At 30.7% G+C, this 15,480-nt stretch overlaps 1 non-coding gene across 1 annotated transcript; it reads right to left on the bottom strand.

The window, feature by feature from the left end:
• Window positions 1–1,364: 1,364 nt before the first annotated feature.
• Window positions 1,365–1,437, bottom strand: TRNAR-CCG (transfer RNA arginine (anticodon CCG)). The gene has a single exon. It is a non-coding gene; the product is annotated as a tRNA-Arg (tRNA).
• Between the last annotated feature and the right edge of the window lie 14,043 nt (window positions 1,438–15,480).

Below are 15,480 nucleotides of genomic sequence, written 5' to 3'. Positions count from 1 at the left end.
GAGAGTCCCCTCCACATTCTCAAAGCCGTCGACGCTAAAACCAAAGCCTCCTTCCCCATTAATCCGAAAGCTTTTCATGTGATTGAAGTAGCTGATTCGGAGACTAATTATTCCAGCCAAGACAAAATGGATAAGAGAAAGAATAGGAAGATACAGTATGATGAGGAGGAGGAGAAGGAGGGGGCCACGAACGGTGCACATTGGTGCAATGGTCAAGGTTGCAAGACCAAGAAAAAGGTGGCAATAATTACAAATACGACGGTAGTGGAAGGATGTAGTGGCCAAGGTTGCAAGACTAAGGAAAAGGTGGCAACGATTACAAATACGACGGTGGTGGAAGGATGTAGCCAGAGCTTCTTGTTGGTTTGTTTGGATTTAGCACCATAGAAATAGGAACAGGAAATTAGGGTTTTGAAAAACGACATTTGTTTCTCTTGTGCCACTATCAGGTGTCAACTAAATTTGCGATCATTTTTCTATTCCAATTTCTCTAATTCAAGTAATTTCAATTCAGTATTGTTTAACGAAACAAGACAACAATTAAACTATTACAAAATATGAAGCCACTTATTATAATCAAAATCATAAAGTTTACAAAGATAATACATTTACAACTCAACTACAGTAGTATCAATCTCAATGGTAGAGTTTAGAAGGTTAATCTACTTAGCCCCTTTACAATGCAATCCTCAACCATGGATTGGTATATGCCTTCTGGTGTTGCTATGCTTCATCTTCAACTCCTGAACAAAAAGTCATACCATTCTATTGTCGAAGTCCCCAATTGAGATAATAAGTTCATTGATATAATTGGCAAGAGTTAAGATAAGCTAATTGATGCAGAATGGACAACCTTAATTGCATGAGCACTTTTGATTCTCTCAAGTGTTTCTCTATTTATGTAAGTCAACAATTACAGGCATGTAAAGAAGAATGTTAAATAACAAGCTAAGGTATTGATCAAGATGAATTGGACCCAACACAAATTACATTTCCTTTGTGATATAACCTTAAACTAATGATGAATTACAATGAGATGGTTCCCTATTTATAAATAGTAGATAACAGTGGCAGAGATATAATGTCCTTATCACTGCTTTTCAAAATTTACTTACTAAGACTATGGTTGCAACTACCAAAAATAAAATTTACATCATAATGTACCAAGCTTTGAAGATTGATTAGCTAAACAATGTTACAGGCCAAACAATTACCGCATATCTTAAAATCCACGTGATATTTCTTATTTTTTAAACTGTAGTTGCAAATAATGGCAACAACATGCAACACAGAGAACATGAATCACCATATATGGTTGAAAAAACAAAATTAACAAGCTGAAAACGCCATTGCCAAGAATGGAACGATCGCAGTGGGATTCGAACCCACGACCTTTAGATCCGGAGTCTAACGCGATATCCACTCCGCTATGCGATCAAACATATGAACAATGGTACTACAAGCTTTTAAATTCTGATTCAATCGAAGCTACATCTCTGAGTTTGGCAAAATACAAATCGACACGCATAATTTTATTTTCAAACCTAACATTAATTAAAAACAAAAAGTAAGTGGATTATTACGAGATCATAATTGTTGTTATCGATATAAGAAACATCAACAAATGAGAGTAAACTGGAAACCGAAACCAAAACCAAAAAAATGAAAAAAAAATCATATATATATATATATATATATATATATATATATATATAGAGAGAGAGAGAGAGAGAGAGAGAGAGAGAGAGAAGAGTGAGGAAGTGAGTATTTTTGTGATGGCGAACCTGATAGATTCAGATCAGAAAAATCCAAAGAATGCGATGTATGGTTCCTTGCTGCGGGTAACGGTGACAAACGCGAATTTGAGATCTGAATTTCTGAAAAGAACACACGTTCTCGCTGGAAACGAAAGGCAATTAATGCGGGTTTTTGCACTGATTTGTGAAAGTTGTTTTCATTGTGGGCCCGAAATAAATGTGGCCCAAGTTCGCTTTCTCAACATGCGTTTGGAGTTTGCACTTTGCACCACACCGGCTAATTTGACTAACCAATTTTGGTTGGTCAAGTGGTCAGTTTACTCGTTCGTTTAAGCAAATATCACAGATTTAAATCTCGTCTTGTGTATTCAGTAATCTATTGGCCAGTGGACAGTGACAAACTCTTAAATAGAAGTCAGATCCGTGACAAATTAGTCCTTAAGCTATTAGATTGGGAGATATCATGGACAAAAAAATAATTAATAAATTTGTTTAAACAAATAAAATATAAGAACAATTTATGAATAAATTATTTTATATTTAAAAATTATTATAGAAATATTTGTTTTAAAATTATGTAATAAATAGAAGTGATAAAATAATTTTAAAAAAATTAAATTTTTTTATATTTTTAAATAAATTTTTTAAAAGTTAAAAATATATCTAAAAAATTATATCAAATATAATTAATGTAACTTTTTACAAGTTAAACTTCTAAAACAGACCTTTAATAATGTTTAGTGTTTAATTGCCAAAACATAATGATCATATAGTCGAACTTTACGAGGTCTTCTTTTAAAAATAAAAAATACTAACAAAAGCTTTTTAAGTTTTTTGGATACCAAGGAAAAAAAATATTTATTTTGATTTTCCAATGCTTTATTTTCACATCATAGTGGATGCAAATGTTTATGTTTACAGTCTACCTTTTATGATCAATTGCCATTTCTCAAAACGAATATATAAAACCGCGAGACAAAGTTAATTTTATGAAAAAAAAGATTCAAAAATTAATAACAATAATAATAAATTTTATCTATATAATTTTGTTATACATGGAACTCAACATTTTACCATTAATTTTTATCTTATATACCAAATAATACCCTTAACTGAAAAAATAAAATAAAACAAGATAAAATTATAGAATTAATGTGAACGAAAAATAACTTTTTAGTTATAAAACATCTAGATAGATTATAGTATTATACTTTATCCAAATAAAAAATTAACGAGTTAAATAAAATTGCGTCTTATCTTAATTAATATTAAAATATCACTTTTTCTGTTTTCAATTAATAAATTACAATCTACCTAAGAGTTTTCCAATAAGATCTGCCTCTGGTGATTTGGCTAGCAAACAAATTATTTTTAGCTGGTTATGCTCCTCAAGAAAATCGTAACCAAATTGAGGAGGTTATTTTGTTTGATAGGATTTAAATAATGTTGTGACCATTAAAAAAATTGTTGTTTTCAATGTCTTGATGATTACACTTTGCTAGCAGACACTTGTCTTGATACATTTTATCTGGTCAACTATTTTTTGGGGTCATTTAATTTTAAATTACGGCAAATTGTTCAACTGATAACCAATTAGATCAGCCATTGGCATAATAATCAATTTAAATGGTTCAACTCATTTATTTACTTAAATACAGTTTAAATTTTATTTTGTATATATAATAATATATTAGTTAATAATTAATTTTTAGATAAAATTTAGATTTACAATAAATTAATTTTAACATATTAAATTAAGAGATATTGTGAAAAAATTTGTTAATCTCATCTATCTATCTATTTTTATTAAATAAAAATTAATACTAAATTAATGTGAAATTAGTCTATGTCATATAATTAACTTTTTTTGATATCGTGTTAACTATTTTGAATATGTGACAAATTGAAGCGTGTCAATTATTTTGAATAAGGCGAATTCTATGGTATAGATGCCAAAAGACATCTATACATATAGAAATAACGTGTTTTGGTTTGATGAGTAACACTTGGTGTTTGTTATTTGTGCTGTCTTTCATAATGTACAGTAAAAATACTGTAATTTTCAGAATTTATCTATTAAATGTAATATTAATTATGTTATTAAAATTTTAATGATATTTAGATTTTGGTATACATTGTTGGGCCAAATAAAATCATTCAGTTGGGTCTTTTAAGTTGCCCTTTGATTTCTTTTTTAAACTTTGGAATGTTTTATTCTGTCAATGCTAAAATTCTTAATCCTATTGCTATACAAATATATATTTATTAATTTGGTGAGTAATTAAGATATACGATTTATATACTTAGAACTTTTAAGTTTTACAAAGGTTTAATTACTCTGTTAGTCTTTATAATTTTACGAAATTTTTAATTGAGTTTTGGTAATTTTTTTTTCTTTCAATTGAGTCCTTGCATCAAAATTTTTTTTAATTGGGTTCCTACACTTTTTTTTTCTTTTATTTGGATCCCTACACTAATTTTTTTTTAGTTGGGTCCCTATAAAATTAAGTTAATTACTGCCAAGAGGGACCTAATCGAAAAAAAAAATTAGTGTAGGAACCAATTAAAAGAAAAAAAGTATAAAGACCTAATTGAAAATTTCGTAAAATTATAAGGACCAACAGAACAATTAAACCTTTTACAATATATATATATAATTTGTAAATATCCTTTTATTTTACTTTTACACAGGAAAAATTAATTTTATTTAAGGTTAAAATATATTTAGTAATTTAATCAATATTTATATATTAACTAATATTTATATTATTATTGTACAATTTTATTAGTATTCAATTCTAAAGAATTAAGAGTATATTACTTTAGAATAAGGCTCAAATTTAAAATGCAATAAAATATTTAATCGTTAAACATATATTCTGAAATAGGTCTATCGATAAAGAACAGAACTCAAAATAAACAAAAGACAAGAATAAAAATTGAATAAAAAATATATTAAAATTAAAATAGAAAACAAAGGATAGATTGAAATTGAATACAGAGAGAATCACTTGACTTTTAATTCAATTTCTTAATGCAACAAGAAAGAGACTTACTCAACCTTACTTGTCCATATTATATTTTGAGAATTGAATTGAAGGGACATGCTCAACCTTCTATCCAATTCTCCGATGCAACAACAGAGACTTATTCAACCTCACTTGTCTACACCATGGTTTTATCATGAAATTAAAAGAGACTTTTCACACCTCTAATCACTCAATATGACAATTACAATAGTTTAGAAGGTATTTATAATATTTTTTAGGTTAAAATAAAAAAAAACATAAACCTGTAAATATAAAGCCCAATCTAGTAACTAATTAAACAAAATCAAAATATATCAAATTAAATTGAATATTCTAAAAATATAAACTAATAACTTTTAAATAATATTTGAACTCTTTACATCACGAATATTTGAAACACGTATCACCTAGTTAATATCTTATTTTAATATAATTTTTTGTAAATATAATTAAAAAAAATTATCTTTAAAATTTAGCAACTTTATGACCATTTTATATTTCTTGAAAGGAGTCATGACATTATAAAATCTAATTTTATAATAAAAAAATAATTGTTAGATGAGTAAATTTGATAAAGGAACCAAATAATATGTTGCATGATTTTATTTTGCACTTTATACTATTACTACACATAGTTAGAAAATAGAAAAACAGAAAAAGCTATGCTTGGACAGATTTATAGCCCAACTGAATGCATTATTCAATTTTTTATTCGGCCTATTATGTGACAAAAAAATGGATGTCATTAAAATTTAACAATATAATTAACATTATATTTAAGGTAGATAAAAGCTGAAAGTTACAGTATTCTTACTGCACATCTGAAAAAAATACCAATAACAGAAATCAAATCTCACTAACTCCAAAAAAAGACGCCAAATGTCACTTAACAAACAAAACACGTTACTTCTACATGTGTAGATGTCTTTTGGCATCTATACCATAGACTTCACCTTTGAATAAATGACAATCATTAAAAAAATTTCATGTGTTATGCATTTTTATTTACAATAAAAAAACATATTCTCTTAATTAATTAGATTTACTATATATCATTATGCATTTTAAGTATATTAAAGTAACGGTTAATGTATTTAACATCTATAGTAAAATTGTTATAATAATAATAATTTTCAATTACAAATAATCTAATACAATCATACTAATTACTATAATTATTATCATAGAATTTATTTTGATGTAATTTTTATGTTTCAAGAGTTATATAAATTTTTTATAACTAAGTATAAAATAAAAATTCATATTTTATTTTTTATTATCTAAAAAATATTGTATAATTATAATATTAATCTTTTTTGTATTGTGCGACTCTAAATCTAATTATTATTAATATAAAATACATAAATTCTATTTGATATGGACAAAATCAACATTTTCAAAGATTTGTCGACTTGCAATCTAATTTTCTTTTGCGACTCATCAAGTTGGCCTCTATTATTTCTTAGTAAGGATGCCATCAACACTTAGTAATGACGTTATTCAAAATGCATCATAGAAAAATATACATATATTACATAAATTTTATATTCTCATCAATTATTTGCAATATTTTAATTGCTTAGATATGTATACAACAATGCCATAGAGATGTATGTAATTCACTATTTGCATAACTTATTATTATTATTTTGATGTGGGGAACACAGTTGTAATATTAGCCATGTCTACGTGGTTACACGTCCTTATGGCATTATTATACATATTATCATTTTTTGTGCATTATGGCATTATATTTTGTTTTGGATTGATATGATAATATATAATATTTTGCGATGATACAAATTACGATCTTTCTTTAGTGTTGTATATTATTTTGTAACAGTACAACTACGTACGTAGAGCCTTAATTAATATTAGTTAAAAAATATTAATCATCTAATATTTTTTTAATAATTTTATTTGTATGTGTTATTCGTATAATATTATCGCAATTTAATTGTATTATTAATTTATTATTATTACAAGTTTCACCGTCTCGTTGTCCTTTGCAAAGATATTTTTATCTCGTGGTTGATAATGTTATAAAATAAATAAATAACTAATGAAGATATAATATATAAAGTAAATAAGTATAAATAGAATACTCTAATTTTGATATTTACTAATATAATTATCATAATATAATAATAGAAGAAACTTATATATTTATTGCTATTATATATTAGTAACGCATGAAAGAGGGAGGAGAAATATAAGGAGATAGAAAATATTAGTAATATAAAGAAAGAAAGAGAAGTGATTTGTTTATTGCTGTTATATATATTGCATGAGGAAAAGCCTCTTATTTATAGGCATACAAAAGGTAATATTTTCAACCTTCATTAAATTCAATCTCTCTTGAAAATGGACATCCACCTATTCAATCTTATCACAACACTCCCCCTTGGATGTCCATTTAGGATTATGCCTCGTTAAAACCTTACTAAAGAAAACCCAATGGGAAAAAACTTTAGTGAAGGAAAAAGAGTACAATATCCTTTGTGACGGGGACTGCCTCATTAAAAACCTTGTCAAGAAAAATCCAATGGGAAAAAAACCTGACTAAGGAAAAAAGAGTACAGTCTCCCCCTCTTGCCGACATTACTTTATATCTCGAAATCGGCGCATCCCAATCTGATGTACCAATCTTTCAAAAGAAGATTTTGGGAGTGACTTTGTGAATAAATCTGCCAGATTATCACTTGAACGGATCTGTTGGACATCAATTGTCCCTTGATTTTGAAGGTCATGAGTGAAGAAGAATTTGGGAGAAATATGCTTTGTTCTATCACCTTTGATGTATCCACCCTTAAGTTGAGCAATGCACGCTGTATTATCTTCAAACAGGACAGTTGGAGCTATCTTATGATCAATCAGTCCACATGATGACAGAATATATTGAATCAGACTCCTCAGCCAAAAACACTCGCGACTAGCTTCATGAATTGCCAGTATTTCGGCATGATTAGAGGATGTTGCAGCAATCGTCTGTTTCGTGGACTTCCATGATATAGCTGTTCCACCATATGTAAATAGGTATCCTGTTTGAGATCTCCCTTTATGTGGATCAGATAAGTATCCGGCATCTGCATAGCCAACTAGTTGTGACTTGGATCCATAGGGATAAAACAATCCCATATCAACCGTCCCATGAAGATATCGAAAGATTTGTTTGATTCCACTCCAATGTCTTCTGGTTGGAGAGGAACTATATCTTGCTAGTAAATTCACAGTAAATGATATGTCAGGTCGCGTATTATTAGCAAGATACATTAGCGCTCCAATGGCACTAAGATATGGTACTTCAGGACCAAGGATATCTTCATTCTCTTCTTTAGGACGGAATTGATCCTTTTTCACATCTAAAGATCTTACAATCATTGGGGTACTTAATGGATGTGACTTATCCATATAAAATCTCTTCAAGATCTTTTCTGTGTATGTTGTTTGATGAATAAAGATCCCACTTTTTATATGCTCGATCTGCAGGCCGAGACAAAATTTAGTTCTTCCAAGATCTTTCATCTCAAACTCTTCTTTTAGAGTTTTTATAATTGTTGGAATCTCTTCAGGAGTCCCAATGATATTTAAATCATCAACGTACACAGCAATTATAATGAAGCTGTTTTCTTTATGAAAACACACGGGCATATATCATCATTCTTGAAACCGTTTTTGGCCAGATACTCAGTAAGACGATTATACCACATTCGTCCAGATTGCTTTAGACCATATAAAGATCTTTGCAATTTGACTGAGTATAACCCTTGCGAATATTCATTAGATGGTTTAGATATCTTTAGTCCTTCAGGGACTTTCATATAGATATCCCGATCTAATGAACCGTATAAATAGGCTGTTACCACATCCATTAAATGCATATGCAGTTTATGATATGCAGATAAACTGACCAAATAACGCAATGTTATCGCATCCACTACAGGGGAATACGTTTCTTCATAATCTATACCGGGCCTTTGTGAAAAACCTTGTGCCACAAGTCGGGCTTTATAGCGCACAACTTCATTTTTCTCATTTCGTTTTCTCACAAATACCCATTTGTATCCAACAGGTTTTACATCTGCAGGTGTACGGACTACAGGTCCAAAGACTTCACGTTTTGCGAGTGAGTCTAATTCAGCCTTCATGGCTGCTTCCCATTTTGGCCAATCATTTCTTTGTCGACATTCTTCGACTGATCTTGGCTCAAGATCCTTACTTTCATGCATGATATCTAATGCCACATTATATGCAAATATTTCATTGACAATTGTCTTATTTCGGTCCCATTTCTCTCCTGTAAAGACATAATTTATTGAGATCTCATCATTTTCACAATTTTCAGGTACCTGAACGTCTTCTGGCGTTATATCAGAATTTTGGACAACTGCTGGTGTCTTTACTATGTCTTTTTCAACAGGAATCGAATTTACCTCTTTTCTCTTTCGAGGATTTTTATCTTTGGAACCGACAGGCCTGCCACGCTTCTGGCGTGTATTTGCTTCCGTGGCTATTTGTCCTACTGGGACATCAATTCGAATTGGGGCATTTTCCGCCCTGCCACGCTTCTGGCGTGAATTTGCTTCAGTGGCTACTTGTCCTACTGGGACGTCAATTCGAATTGAGGCATTTTCCGCTGGTATGTAAGATTTGGTTATCCTCTTTGTATCGGAAAATGCATCAGGCAATTCATTTGCTATTCTTTGCAAATGTATAATCTTTTGAACTTCTAGTTCACATTGCCCTGATCGAGGATCTAAATGCATCAACGATGATGCATTCCAATTAAGTTCCTTTTCAGGAAGCTTATTCTCTCCCCCTAATGTTGGAAATTTTGATTCATCAAAATGACAATCCGCAAACCGGGCTTTAAACACATCACCAGTTTGTATCTCAAGATACCTCACTATAGAGGGAGAATCATATCCAACATATATCCCCAATTTTCTTTGGGGTTCCATTTTGGTGCGATTAGGTGGTGCAATGGGAACATATATTGCACACCCAAATATTCTTAAATGGGAAACATTTGGCTTCTGGCCAAAAGCTAATTGCATAGGAGAGAATTGATGATAACTTGTTGGCCTCAAACGAATAAGTGCTGCGGCATGTAAAATAGCATGCCCCCAAACCGAGGTTGGGAGATTTGTTCTCATAAGCAAGGGTCTAGCGATTAATTGGAGGCGCTTAATAAGTGATTCTGCTAACCCGTTTTGTGTGTGAACATAAGCTACTGGATGTTCAACACTTATTCCATTAGCCATACAATAAGCATCAAAAGCTTGGGAAGTAAATTCACCAGCATTATCAAGACGAATTGCTTTAATTGGATTTTCTAGAAATTGTGCTTTTAATCGAATAATTTGAGCCAGTAATCTCGCAAACGCCAGGTTGCGAGAAGATAATAAGCACACATGTGACCATCTCGAAGATGCGTCTATGAGGACCATAAAATATCTAAAAGATCTACATGGTGGATGAATAGGTCCACATATATCACTTTGAATCCTTTCTAGGAATTCAGGGGACTCAAATCCAATCTTTACTGGTGATGGCTTTAAAATTAGCTTTCCCTGAGAACATGCAGCACAACAAAATTCACTAGTTTTAAGAATCTTCTGGTTCTTTAGTGAATGTCCATGAGAATTTTCAATAATTCTCCTCATCATGGTTGTTCCCGGATGACCCAAACGGTCGTGCCAAGTTATGAATTCATTTGGGCTAGTAAACTTCTGGTTTACAGTGGCATGTGATTCAATTGCACTAATCTTGGTATAATACAACCCAGATGAAAGAGAGGGTAATTTTTCTAATATAACTTTCTTATTTGAATCATGAGTTGTGATACATAAATACTCATGATTTCCCTCATTCATCGTCTCAACATGATATCCATTTCGGCGAATATCTTTGAAACTCAACAAGTTCCTCAGAGACTTGGTAGATAATAGTGCATTATTTATTATAAATTTTGTTCCTCCAGGAAACAAAATTACAGCTCTTCCGGAGCCTTCTATCACATTGCCTGAGCCAATAATAGTATTAACATATTCCTCTTTTGGCACAAGATGGGTAAAATATATATCACTTTTGAGAATAGTGTGCGAACTTGCACTATCCGCAAGGCATACATCTTCATTACATATCCTTGCCATTCTTCAAAAACAAATAATAAAATGAGTAATATGCACAGTTAAATTGAATACTTGATCAGAATTATTTTTCTAAAAAACACTGTACATAAGATAATGTCATATACTGAAATTTTATTTTAAAATTTGACACATTTAATAATTTCAAAATTCATATTAATATTTCATTATTTATGTACATCACATAAAACTTAACAATATATACTTCACAATCCCACATATTAAACTATTCCATCATTGATCAAATGACCAATATTTCCTTTAGGGTCCTCAAAGAAATCAAATACATCATAATAAGTGGTGGAGTTCTCAGCATCATTTGAAACAAAATTTGTTTCCTTTCCTTTGTTGTTCTTTTTCAAAGATGCCTGGTAAAGATCGACTAGGTGCCTTGGGGTACGACAGGTACGTGACCAATGGCCCTTTCCACCACAGCGGAAACACTTCTCCTCGGTTGATTTATTCTGCCCGATATTCCTTTCTTTATCCCACTTCTGGTGAGATCTTTTCTTGTGAACATAATTCATTTTCCTTCCATAATTTTTCTTGTCATCAAAATCTTGCCATTTACCTCTTCTGGGGTTATAATTTGCCGCATTTACTTCAGGAAATGGGGCGGCGCCAACTAAACGCGCTTCATGATTTATCAAAAGTAACTCATTGTTGCATTCAGCAACAAGAAAGCAAGAAATTAATTCAGAATACTTTTTAATTTCTTTTTCTCAATACTGCTACTGCAAGAGCACATTTGAGACATGGAAGGTCGAGAAAATTTTCTCTAACATATCGGGCTTGAGGAAGTATCACATGATTGTACCTTTTTTCAAGGTCTTTCCACATATCTGCAAGATCTTTTAATGTGGGATATTCATTTTTTAATCATACTTCAAGATGACGACAAAAGAAAAATATGGCTTTATCTTTATCCTTCTGGGATATATTATTTTCAGCCTCAATGGTATCTTCAAGATCCATTAAATTAAGATGGATTTCAGCATCTAATATCCATGGTAAATAATTATTTCTAAATATATCAAAAGCATTATATTCAAGATGAAAGAGATTCGACATAATAAAAATTTGTTACCTGGAGTCTTCCTAAAATCTCGTTAGAGCTTCGTGCTGATAACGTGTTATAAAATAAATAAATAACTAATGAAGATATAATATATAAAGTAAATAAGTATAAATAGAAGACTCTAATTTTGATATTTACTAATATAATTATCATAATATAATAATAGAAGAAACTTATATATTTATTGCTATTATATATTAGTAACGCATGAAAGAGGGAGGAGAAATATAAGGAGATAGAAAATATTAGTAATATAAAGAAAGAAAGAGAAGTGATTTGTTTATTGCTGTTATATATATTGCATGAGGAAAAGCCTCTTATTTATAGGCATACAAAAGGTAACATTTTCAACCTTCATTAAATTCAATCTCTCTTGAAAATGGACATCCACCTATTCAATCTTATCACAACAAATAACTATTTATGCACTTTTTGATTTTTCTAATATTATCGTTACCGGTCCTTTTAGCACTTTTGGGCAAATATATCTATCTACGGTTAATTAGGTGTCATCTTCAATTAGTGACCTTATGAACTTTATTAATTTTACGATTTTACTAATTTTGTGGACTAATCATAGAAAGTATGTGAGCACTATTCCAATAATGGTGCCACAAGATACTTTTGTTTTTCTCTTTATTTTCTTTTGACAAAAAAGTTGATTACTTTTGAAGGAAAATGATTAATTAATAGCGGCGAGAAAAAAATAAAATTTTCGAAAGAATTCCGCTAAAAAGGCAATAAAAATTTTTGATAATATTGATAATATGTATAATGGATTTTGAATTTGTTTCAATATAAAAAAAATTCAAACAGTTATTTTATAAAATTAATCATTTTAATTTTAATTAATTTATCAAAGAAATTTATCCAAACACCTTATTCTCTCCCTCCTCTCAAATCATTTGTTACCCCACCTTCATCAATCATCCCACCTCTCCGGTGTTAGAAGTTTTATCACCGGTCATCAAACAATCATTCATATAGTTATTAAAATAATCATCCGACTATCTAATGAAATAACCACCCAACATTTGTTAAGTGTTGTTCCGGGGATTTATCTAAAATCGAATGATTGGACTCTGAAGTGAAAGCCCAAATGCGGAAGAATGGTGGTCTCCGACTTGTTCACGTTTGGGAGTCGCTGTCTGAGTTGTACATGTGTGTTTGAATAGATGGGTGGTGGTACCTGCAAGACAATCCGATACCTAAGTTAGCAAGGGGTTAAGCAGGTTTAGAGTATTGGGGTCCCTGTTTACCTGAGTGTGTTAGTGTATTTATAAAGGATGAATCAATAGACATCGTTGAAGTAGTTCCATTTCTGATGGTGGATAATCGTCCCTTTATCTTAGTGTTGTTAAGATATCTCTTCTAGAAGTGGATGAGAGATTTAAGAAGACAGTTACTCAGTTGGATAAGTGTTGGTTGCTTGCCTGCGTCGAGCCTGACCTCTTGGAGGAGGTCGGACGAGCATTAAAGACTAATCTTCTAGATTGGGCCTTTTAACTTGATCGGGCATAGCTTGTGTTTTAGGCCAGAGTATGAACAAGTGTATATATTTAAACTGAATCAAACAAAATAACCATCCAATTAAGAATTAAAATAATCATCTACATACCTAGTGAATTGAACATTCAGCATCTAAATTCATGAAACAAAGCACTCGCATTCTTGATATCTTCAACACTAGGCTGCGCGACAGGGCTTCCTATTCTCGGATTTCCTACCACGATGTGCCAACGGGGACTTCAACCGTGCCTGGTTGCGGCTGCGGCAGGATCCAAGGGGTGCAACATTGAACAATTGCCGGTTGCGCGGTAATCGGATGTGGCCGCGGCGACGAGGAAGAAAGGAAGGCCTGCGGAGGGATCCGATCCTCTTTGGTCAGCCTGAACTTCTCTTTGTTCGCGACGGAGAAGAAAGGAAGGCCTGTAGAGTGATCCGAGGTTGTTTGGTCGACTTGAACCACCTTTGTGTGCAACGGGGATACTCCGACTGCGATGAGCAGGGCGGCGTCAAGTTGTAGTCTGGGCGGCGAGGGCATTTGTTGTTGACCGGTGAGAATGGAAGATAATGACCGTGGAAGACATGAAATCATACGCAAAGAGCGGAGGAGTGGTGATTTCAATGTGACACAGAGACAAATTCTAATTTCTATTTGAATTTAAAAAGAGTAATTATTAAAAATTAGTTAAATTAATTATTATATGATCTAAATATTTTTTTTATTCTTATTATACACATTGTACACTAAAATTATTGTCTTCCTAAACTTTCTTTTTTTAAAATACACTAAAGTGAGTTATTTAGAGTTATAGTGTGTTTAGTTTGTATTTTTATTTTTATTTTTTATTTTTTAAATTTTATAAAAGAATAAAAATAATAAAATTTTGTTTTTATTTTTTATAAAATTAAAAAATATTAAAAAAATAAAAATACAAATCAAACACAGTTTTGTTACTTGTTCAATTAGTTGTGATCTCTCTATTTTCTTAATCTTGATTTGATAATAATTTCCAACAAAATTTAATTATTATTTAATTAAACACTTAATACAGGCATATATAAAGTCAATTATGTTTATTTAAATAAATATGACACAATGAACAAACTGAATTCATCGAACTATTTTAATTTTAATTAGTTGTTACTCACTAATTAAGACAATAACTAGATAGAAATTAAAATGAGTCACGTGGTGATTTCATTTGATTACACTTTCGTCTTTGACTCATATGATGCACCATCCACCGCACATGGTTCGATCAAAAGGTTTATAAAAATAAATTATAAATAAAAAATAAATATCAACATCGTATAGAAATGAAAACGTGGGCCCACATGTAAAGTAGGTCCATGAGATTTGATATATGACATGAAAGGTTTTTGGACCCATTGTATCAAGTATCAACCAGTGTCTGTCGTCCCCACCAAGTGCCAAATCTTCACTCCACCAATAAAATTCGCCAACAAAAGCAGAGGTATGTAAGTGGTTAAATTTATCCAATGAATACCAAAGATCATGATCAAATTACTCTTTTTATTTAACCAACTTTAGTTGATTGAACAGTCGTTTAAGAATAATAATACTATCCAAACTCATAGATACTCGCTCCATCTTTATTTGTTCAGGACGGATTTTTAGCTGTGCGAGATCTTAGACGAGTTAGATCGAAGTCGGGTCGGGTTTAGGTTATACTATATATATATATATATATTATATATATATATATATATATATATATATATATATATATAACATGTATAATTGAATAAAAGTCATGATATTTTTTATTGAAAAAGACAGGTTAATTCTTTTGATGAAATTACATACTTTTTATTTGTTTTTTTTGTATTATTTTTTTTGTCAATCTTTTTATGTTTTTCTTATCTTATTGATTAATTCATTTACTATTTATCTATTTTTATAAAAAAATTATATATTTTTTTGTCACATTTTGATA

The sequence above is a fragment of the Arachis stenosperma genome, chromosome 4 (assembly GCF_014773155.1).
Source record: "Arachis stenosperma cultivar V10309 chromosome 4, arast.V10309.gnm1.PFL2, whole genome shotgun sequence".
Lineage (NCBI taxonomy): Eukaryota > Viridiplantae > Streptophyta > Magnoliopsida > Fabales > Fabaceae > Arachis > Arachis stenosperma.
The sequence above is the reverse complement of the archived record's forward strand: the minus strand, read 5'-3'. Positions and strand labels throughout refer to the sequence as shown.